We start from the raw sequence: 10,116 nt of genomic DNA, 5'->3' as shown, positions 1-10,116 counted from the left end.
TTTGTAAACTGGTTTCCATAAAATTTTTGCTTAATAACTTATTTATGTTTGTAATTGATTGACATTTACAGAATTCATTTACAGGTAAAACTACCATGTTCGTACTGATGATGATGATGTTTTTTTTTCTTTGTTCTTAATGTATATTGTAAAAAATAATAACGAGCGTTGTCTACGAAAGTTTGAGCATCGCGCGCGTTGTCTGAAGCGGAAACTGGAATGAGGATAGCTCATTCAGAATTGTCGTAAACTATCTTATCATAAGATGATTATATCGAGTATTTCTGAATAGTGGCAGATCTCTAATATGTTCTTAGTTGACACTTTTAGATATTGGGTTAAATTCCCAATCAGTCAAGTATCTTCCCGGGTTGGAAATTTTCTTGACAGGCCTTGTGAAAGCTTTGGATCTGAAGTTGAGACTATGATTATGTCAATGTCCATACGGATAGAAACATTGTTTTTTTTACAGTTTCCGCCAATTTATAATGTTCGATTAATAGAAATTCATGCCTGCAACAGAGTCAGTTCGTTTTTGTTTTTGCTTTATTAATGCTGGTCTCTTAAATTTTATGCAAACATACATACTATCTATAAGATAAATCGACCTGTTCAAACCTTTGTAGGGGTATGAGGTGGGTCATCATCATCATCATCATCATCATCATCATCAGCATCCCCTATATTTCAAACTGCTGACAAACATTGACGATGGAAGGTTAAGTTCAACAAATGGGATTATCTAACGCGGTATTATTAAAAAAAAAAACATCACTCCATGATGCAATGAACGGCCAAATAGTTCACATTTCACATTTTTTGTTGCCGTCAACATTTACAGCATGTTAACAACTCGTAAAATATTCAATCATCTCTGACACCTGTTGAGCGGATGCCAAATTTACCACTGCTACCGAAGGGAATTCAACTTCGATGAGTTTTAAATGGGTGAATAACAGAGCATTATAATCGGACGGGAAAGGTGTGAGAAAACAGTCTCAAAAGCCCAGGAGAGAGAGAGAGAGAGAGAAGAAAGCAGCAGAACCGAACGAAATTGATATTTAATCGCTTATTTATACATTTAATGTTTCTTGTCATCCAAAGTGACGCCAGAAGTGAGCAGAGGCACAAAGCTGAAACATATCGATCAGTTTTCAATTTTCGATTCTATGTGGTCGGTGTGTCGGTTGTGTAATTTTGCCCGTCTGTTGATTTATCTTTCACCTAACGAGATATTTTGTCGTTCTCAAGGCTTATGGTTTTTTATATGCCAATTCGACATGTATTGTTTGGTTTTATGATTGTTTTACGGCGCTGACTGATGGAGACGGGGAGAGGAGGAGAATTGAAGGAGCCACACAATCGTAACGAATGGCATGATGATGGAAGCGTTTTCCACTGGAGATTAAATTTCATCATGCCTTTTAATAAGCTTCGACGGGACCATCAAACATTTACATTCCATGTTCACCATCCGTGTGCGCGTTTGCAATGTTTTCTATCTTCCCCAAACAATACATACATATTTTGTGTAGGTACTTGTAGTAGTAATGGATGAGAATTAATTATTTGTTTAATTGATATAGTGTTGTTGTTCAGGTGGCTTAGCAAAACATATGTATATCAGGTGTACAAGTTCACCGGGTTTTTCCGATGAAGAAAACAGATAATTTTCAGGGGAACTTCAAATTATGTATATTCGAGGTAATCCTTGTTTGATTCTACATATTTCACCCATTTCTCATGTGGTTTCCTTCGCAATAGGACAGTTTTTGTTTCTACGAAAAACGATTTTTCGACATTTTTATAATAGTGATAATCAGATGGGGGCAAAACTGAAGTTTTATTCGTCGTTTTTATTGTGTCTTTCATTGTTTCAGCAATGTGCGCCAGTGCGTTGTCATGCTGTAAAATTACTTTACCGTGTCTTCGAACCCATTCCGGTGATTGTTACATGATTACAAAGTTTACATTTATCATCTGTTGTCGGTAGCAATCTGCCGTTTCACCCGGTTTGAACAGCTCATAGCATACCATACTTCCCTGGTCCCACTACACACAGCGAAAATGTCCACGCTTGTCCATAGTGAGGGAGGAGGGGGTCTGGATTACATCCACGTGGACATTAATAAATATTTTTCAAAAATATACATCTGTATTCATCAATGTATGAAAAATATTCTGCATTTCCAGTAAAATGATTCGTATTTATGAACAAAAGGCTGTCGGTACTGCGCGATTGAAATTCTATATTGAAAATTGTACCCTGCGATTATCGCGTAAGAGCTGAGAGCGATCGATTTATTTTCATTGAGATCAATGAATCTGCATATTTGACACATTTGACCAAAACCGGACAATCCTAGATATCTCAAATAAAGTTTGGAATTTTACGCAAAAATGATGGATTACTTTTTCCCCAACCTAATACATTCTACTAAAATGTTAGTCATTCTTATAACAAGTTGATTCACGTTATACAACTTAGACAGTATCTTGAAAGTTTCAAATGAGAACTTGTGTTAATTAATAGGGGGTCGACTTTTAGATCTCGTCGACCCCCAAAATCAGTTTTCGCTTGTATCGACCCCTGGGAAACCTAGATCGAACCCAAGGGAGGCTGTTATAGCCATTTTAGTGATGCGGTATCTAATCTGGTACGGCCATAACAATGAACTTCAAACTCGTTTTTCTCGAAACAAGTTTTTTCAAACTAGCGTACACGATATCTCAAGTTTTTCTGAACCGATTCATGTCGCTTATTTATATGAATACAATCTGCATGTATCTCTCTATCGCATGAGCAACTAATGGGGTTTTAAAATTTTACTCTTGAAAAAAAATCGGAAACATAAGAAACAAATGTTTTAAACCGTAATTATTTTCTTCCAACAGCCTCCATTTTGTCAAAAAAAAAAAAGTTTTTGACTTGTCCGAGGTTCATGCGATAGCGGCATCTTTACTGATTCAGAATCTGTTCAATTTTTTTGTTTCAGATAACCAGAAGGGCTGGAATTGGGTACGCCATGGCACAACTTTTTTTTAAATTTCCTCACTTCATCAGCTTGTAACTAAAGGGTGTGTCACATCAAATTGCATCACGGAAAAAACGCTGTAGAAATTCGCCCAGTAGACCGATCCTTTTGAAAATTTAAGACAGTAAAATAAAAACTATTAAACAACTTTTGGCACGTCCTTTGAATAGTGGCACGAAGCGAGATCCGGCCAGAAGATGGTCGGGCCCTCGTGCTGCTTCAATAGTGGTAGTAAGCGCTTCTGTAGGCACTCCTTAAGGTAAACCTGCCCGTTTACCGTGCCGGTCATCACGAAGGGGGCGCTCCGCTTTCCGCAAGAGCAGATCGCTTGCCACACCATGTACTTTTTGGCAAACTTGGATAGTTTCTGCTTGCGAATCTCCTCCGGAACGCTGAATTTGTCCTCTGCGGAGAAGAACAATAGGCCCGGCAGCTGACGAAAGTCCGCTTTGACGTAGGTTTCGTCGTCCATTACCAGGCAATGCGGCTTCGTCAGCATTTCGGTGTACAGCTTCCGGGCTCGCGTCTTCCCCACCATGCTTTGCTTTTCGTCGCGGTTAGGAGCCTTCTGAACCTTGTATGTACGCAGGCCCTCCCGCTGCTTGGTCCGCTGGTCGAATGAACTTGACAAATTCAGCTTATTGGCGACATCCCGGACCGAACTTCTCGGATCACGTCTAAACTGCTTAACTACGCGCTTGTGATCTTTTTCACTGACGGAGCATCCATTTTTGCCGTTCTTCACCTTCCGGTCGATGGTTAGGTTCTCGAAGTATCGTTTTAGTACACTGCTGACCGTGGATTGGACGATTCCCAGCATCTTACCGATGTCCCGATGTGACAACTCCGGATTCTCGAAATGAGTGCACAGGATTAATTCACGACGCTCTTTTTCGTTCGACGACATTTTTCCAAATTAACGAAAAATTGACAGTGAAGCATGGCCAACGTGATCTATACACTCTTATCTGATTATAAGCGAAAGCTGAAGATATAATTCCTAAAAATTAAATTTCTACAGCGTTTTTTCCGTGATGCAATTTGATGGGACACACCCTTTATTCCAATTATGAATATTTTTTTCCCGTTCAATTTTTGTTCCATTGTTAAAAGATAGATAAACAAATGATGATATAATGGATACTAAGAATATTCTTTGTTTTATTTTTATGGAACTCGAAAAAACGTCCGAAATTCATGACTCTACACTAGAATGTCCCGTTAACTGAAAGTAAGCGACTGAATCCAATTCAGGAAAGTAGAAAGAGCTATAAATTAACATAAAAACGTATTAATCGATTGTGGTTTCATTGGTGTAAGAATCAGAACATACCATAACTGCATGTTCGAGACAGTTATATTTATTACATTTCATGCAATATTCTTTTTCGAATTCTGGAATATAAAGTTTGCATATTTCTAATATTCTTTGTCCCTGTGTTCTTGGTAAACTAAGAATTAATGCCTTTTTTTGATGGGACAGAAAAATGTGATATAAAAGGATTTCTAGGAACTTCTTGCGACTTGTTCTCTCGTCGATATTGTTCGACCCACATATAGGGATGGGGAAAAAGAAATTTCGTATTTCGAAATTTGACGCTTTATTTAACATACTTAAAATTATCCAATTTAAGTCAAATATGTGCCGTTTTGTTCGCAAACTTGTTGCCATTTAGAAGGCAACTTCATTATCCCCCCATATAAAACCCCCCTCCTTATTTGCAAAAAACTCAGACAGCCAAACTCAGTTTTCGCAAGCCTCTTTTGAGGCCAACTTAGTATCACCAAGAGCGTTTTGCATGGACCGGAAGAGATGATAATCACTTGGAGCCAGGTCCGGACTATACGGTGGGTGCAATAGGACATCCCATCCGAGCTCCCATAGCCTCTGGCGGGTCATCAAAGATGTGTGAGGCCGAGCGTTATCCTGGTGGAAAACAACACCATTCCTATTGATCATTTCTGGCCGCTTCTGGTCAATCGCCTGCTTCAAACGGTCAAGCTGCTCACAGTAGAGAACCGAGTTGAGGGTCTGGCCATAGTTGAGCAGCTCATAGTAGATGATTCCCTTCCAATCCCACCAAACACACAGCAAAACCTTCCTGGGCGTCAATCCGGGCTTGGCGATGGTTTGGGCCGGCTCACCGCGCTTCTACCACGACTTTTTTCGCTTTAGGTTGTCGTACGTGATCCACTTTTCATCACCAGTCACCATTTTCTTCAGAAATAGGTCGAGTTCGTACCGTTTCAGCAGTGCATCGTAGGCGTTGATTCGGTCTAGAAGATTTTTTTGCGTCAACTCGTGTGGCACCCATACATCCAGCATTTTTTGGAATCCAATCTTCTGCAAATGGTTCCAAAAGGTTTTATGGTCTATATCCAGTTTCTGGCCAATCGAGCGAGTGCTCACATGCCGGTCTACTTGGATGATTTCAATGATTTTATCGGTTTCCACGACGATTGGCCTACCAGTACGGGGTGTATCTTCGACAGCCTACTACACCAGAACGAAATCGATCAAACCAACGCTGTGCTGTGCGAATCGTTACAGTACCCAGTTCCAAACATAATCGAGTAGTCATTGGCCCGATGTCGACCGAAACGAAGTAACATGCTACAAAAGTGCTGGAATCTACCTCCGCTTTACCCCCCGCAGGCAGCACTGACTATAGTTGAACTATAATTGTATGCAATTTTTTGGTACTGAGCGAAACGGCATCACTGTAGAGATTGCTTTTTCTCTTTCTCTCTAAATTGTCATTCAAAACATAACAGAGAATGACTCGAGAACTAAATTTTGTAAGTAAGGATAATTTTGATATTTAATTATAAAATATAAATGATGTTTCCTTGATTAATTTCAGTAACAAATTCAACAACACGAAGACAAAATACAGGCGAATTTGTGGTGAACGCAGCTAGTCTTTGTTGATATATCGCGTCAAAGGAAGGAAAGCAGCAGCAACAGCAGAAATGTATAAATGAAAATGAAAGAATAGCGGTGATCTGAATGGAATGAAAACGGAGTTTGCAGCTTCGGTAAAGTATTGTTTTTGGGATCAGACCAAAGCGCTCATCTCACCATAATCACCAACAACAACTTCAACACGAACGTAACCAATTTGAATACCCGTAAGTATGACTGGTTTTAATTTTTACTTATGATATGAATTTTGTTCTCTTTATTTCATTTCAGAATAAAAAACTCATCCATCTCAACAGTCATGATTGCCCACGAAGTTAGGTGTGTCTGCTAGAGGGAACGAAAGGGACAAAAATAATTGAGCCGACTGCGATTCCGATGAAGAAATTTGTAGCTGACGGGAGTTTACTGATGACGGTATAATCGCTGCGAATAGTATACATCAACAGTGCACAATTGTATGAATTTATTATAAATAAATATTTGTAAACAACGCAATTTTTTGTTTTTTTTTTTGCTTAACATTAAACTTTTTGAAAACACACAGCCATAAAAACGGTTGAGCAGTACTGCAATCGGTCGACGCGGTGCCAGATTGGCACAGGTTTGGCTCGAAATTGGTTGTCGAATACGAAGGGTAGGTCGACAAAATCGTTGCAAAATGGCACGATATCGGTTTCGTTGTCGACACCGTTTGTTGGGACCAATTCGACACAACAATGTAGAGTGGGTATCGGGTCCATAAACTACACGATTTTTTTCGGCCGCCTTCGAAACAGTTTTACCTCGCAGGTAGTAAAAACGTAAAATATGGCGAATTTTTTGCTTGGTGGACTCCATCTTTGACGCGCTATAGCTCGAGACTGAAAAGGACAATCACAACACTGTCAAAACGACACTTGTTGCACAGATTGTCGATACGGCTTTAAATAGCCGTATAGTATGGCCCGATGCGATAAGTATAACACAAGATATGTTTAAGTGTTGCCATATGTTGACAATATACGACATTTCTTTTTCCCCAACATAATATTATAAAAAAATATTCCCGAAACTGTAACTGTAAACCATAAGCCACCGATTAGATTATAGTTTGCAGTTTATAATTTTTCCACAACTGTGTCTATTGTATTAAGTGAATACAAAAGTCAAACATTTGTATTTTGATTTTGCACGTATGAATCTAACGACGAATATATCGACGAAAAATAAATGAATCCGGCGACAAAAAAAAAATCAAATGAGAATAGTCCGGTAATGATATTATGCATTATATCCAATAAATATTCCACGCCACCAACATTAATTTATACATTTTATTGAACAATATTCTAAAATAGTCACTTGTCCAAAAAAAGTTATCCCTATACTCGCGTCGGTGTGACAGACCGAAAGTGGCAAAAGAGTGGTGACACATGTACCCTTCGTACCGACACATGCGATACGCTAAACAATGACGAATGACGAAGCTAGAGAGAACCGCAAAGACGTAGTATATAGTATATAGTATATATGTTTTCTGAGAAATGAACAAATTATTTATGTTTCGGCCTGGAGACCTATGCGCGAGTATAGGAGTGTTAATCGGTTCCTCCTTTCTCTGCGTTTGGTAGTCGATGAATCAAAACAGCATTTATGTACTCTATAGCTACAGCATTGAACGAATTGTTTGCAACCAATTATGTACAATCATGAAACTAGTGGAGTTAGACAAAGAAAGAGAGACGAAGATCGTGTTAGAGCGAAATGGCGGTAGTAAAAGAGAACACGCACAAACGGAAACCGTAACGTTTGGTGAAAAAACAATATGTTGAGAAAAAAAAAGAAAAATAATAATACAATTCAAATTTAAATATGCCACAAAAGATGTGGAGTTCCCAATTGCGGGTGTTCTTTGAATATGGCGATGGTTGGAACAGACTCGCTTACAGATGGCTCTGAATTCCAGAGAATGTCTGCCGTATTATAATGTATTACGGGCGAATTTAAATTGCTGCCACTTGGCACACTCAGAGGTCTGATTAAACCGAAGCGACGGGTGGTCTGTCTTCGGAGAGTGGCGCTAAAGTCACCTGGATTTTAATCCCTCAACCAAAAAAGGGTTCACCGACGGTTACAAAACGGAAACGGAAACGGAAACGTAGCCAACGCTTACCAATCGATGCTGAATGCTCAATGTAACGTCTTAAATAACAACGAAGCAAAACAGAAGGTCGGCTTAGGATCACCTTTTTTAGGTCGATTCAGGGACACTCCGACTTTCTTCAAAAAACGTCGTGCCGTGTAGTAAAGGCAACAGGTAGATTCAAATGATATAGTTTTTTTTTTAAGAACAGACCATAAGCAATAGAAACAATAAGAATAATTTTCGCCATCTCAAAGAACATTGAACTCATTTTCCGTATAGGTTAAAAATCTATCTTTCCATTTTTTGTAACACTGAAAACACAAAATGGCCCCAAAACGGCAAAATGAAGTGAGCAGGAAAAAAATGACCATACAACCAAATTGTCAGTGTTGTGAATCTTGTGTCTGAAGTGTGCGTTTCATCTTCCTCACTCGTCGTTTACGGATACTTATAATAAAGGATGTTCGGATCATAAAGTGGTCAAACTAAATTGCATGTAAATCGATTATTTGTTTATAAAAAAAAATCAAAGTATCTTTCTTTTTGAAGTTCTATATGTATAAAAGACGGAAAAAATACTAAGTTAAGATTCCCGTCGACCTAGTCCAAATTGGCGAGCCTTTCATTTGACGTCTGCCATCAGATTTTGTACAGTCACCTTATCCACTTTCTCCGCCGCAGAACGCCAGTTTGCTTTGAACTGCTTCTCGCTGCTAACAGTTTTTTGGGTCTTCTTAAGGTTCTGCTTAACTATCGCCCAATATTTTTCGATTGGGTGAAGTTCTGGTGTGTTGGGAGGGTTCTTATCCTTGGGCACAACCTGCATCTTGTTAGCGGCATACCACTCCGTGGCCTTTTTGACGTGGGACTATGTCTAACCGGAGTATATGGGGGGTAAAACGAAAACCTAAACACAGAGCATGCAGGAAAAAATGAAAGATTTCGAATGCTTGAAACTCGAACATTTCTTACTGGATCGGAAAGATGTTTGCATCAATTGATAGGGAATGTTTCTACGCTTCTATCGCAATTAATAAAATGTTATTTTCCATTAGATAAACAATTGAATAACTGTAACATGTTAAGCGTTATCTAAACGCCCTAACTACTTCGTTTTGATTGGCCCGATTTAAGGTTTCCCCAACACAGCCATCATAACCAAGCAGTCATGGGGAAATTGGCAATGCAAATACATGAAAGTATGGGGATTTTTGTTCTCACCGACACTAACACAGACTTCAAAACCAAGCAGCGTTGGAGAGATCGGCAAATTGCAAATACATGAAAGTCGGGGTATTTTTGTTCTGACTGAAATGTGTTTCCCTAACACAGATTTCAAATACATGGAGCATGGGGAAATTGACATTCCAAATACATGTAAGTCGGGAGCTTTTTTGTTCCGACTGAAATGTGTTTCCCTAACACAGACTTCTAATCTATGGAGCGTGGGAAAATAGTCTCAGCAAATAAATGCAAACTGCGAGTACTTTTGTACTCGCTTGCCTTTGTGCAAACTAGAATATGTTTCCTTAACACGGTCTTCCGAGAAGTACGTACACTTGAAAGATGCAAACTTCAGAAGGAAACATAAAATGAAATAATCGTTTGATAATTCTTCCGTTCACATATTTTGTCCTAGGTATCATACCAAACGTAAAAGGACTGTCATAAAATTTACTTGTAATGAAGAACATAATCTATCACAATGCATGAATTTACCTTATATGAAATTATACAATCTTTTTACTCATAAAGCGAATATATTGAATTTAATTGAATTCGAGAATTGTTTCATTCAATTAAAAATTTAATCAATACAAACAAATGATTGGTACGATAAGGTAGTCAACCTTGCGATTATATCATAGATATAACCCACCCATTTATCCATAATGGCAGGATGCCAAATCCGACCAAAACAGTACAGACAAGTCATGTTTCTTTAGGAAGGCAGCAAACGCTTTTGAAGACACTCTTTCACGTAAATTTCCTGGTTGACGGTCCCGGTTGCAACGAAAATGTCGCTTTTG

At 38.8% G+C, this 10,116-nt stretch overlaps 1 long non-coding RNA gene across 2 annotated transcripts; it reads left to right on the top strand.

Moving 5' to 3' along the window:
* The first annotated feature begins 1,123 nt into the window (after positions 1-1,123).
* LOC129778983 (uncharacterized) lies at positions 1,124-6,449 on the top strand. 2 transcript variants are annotated; one of them, XR_008743539.1, is made up of 3 exons: positions 1,124-1,531; positions 5,900-6,167; positions 6,232-6,449. It is a non-coding gene; the product is annotated as an uncharacterized LOC129778983 (long non-coding RNA). The 2 variants fall into 2 exon arrangements; XR_008743538.1 differs by lacking the exon at positions 1,124-1,531 and adding an exon at positions 5,685-5,834.
* The last annotated feature ends 3,667 nt before the right edge of the window (positions 6,450-10,116 follow it).

Source organism: Toxorhynchites rutilus, chromosome 3 (genome assembly GCF_029784135.1).
Source record: "Toxorhynchites rutilus septentrionalis strain SRP chromosome 3, ASM2978413v1, whole genome shotgun sequence".
NCBI classification, from domain to species: Eukaryota; Metazoa; Arthropoda; class Insecta; order Diptera; family Culicidae; genus Toxorhynchites; species Toxorhynchites rutilus.
This window is presented reverse-complemented; position numbering and strand designations above follow the sequence as displayed.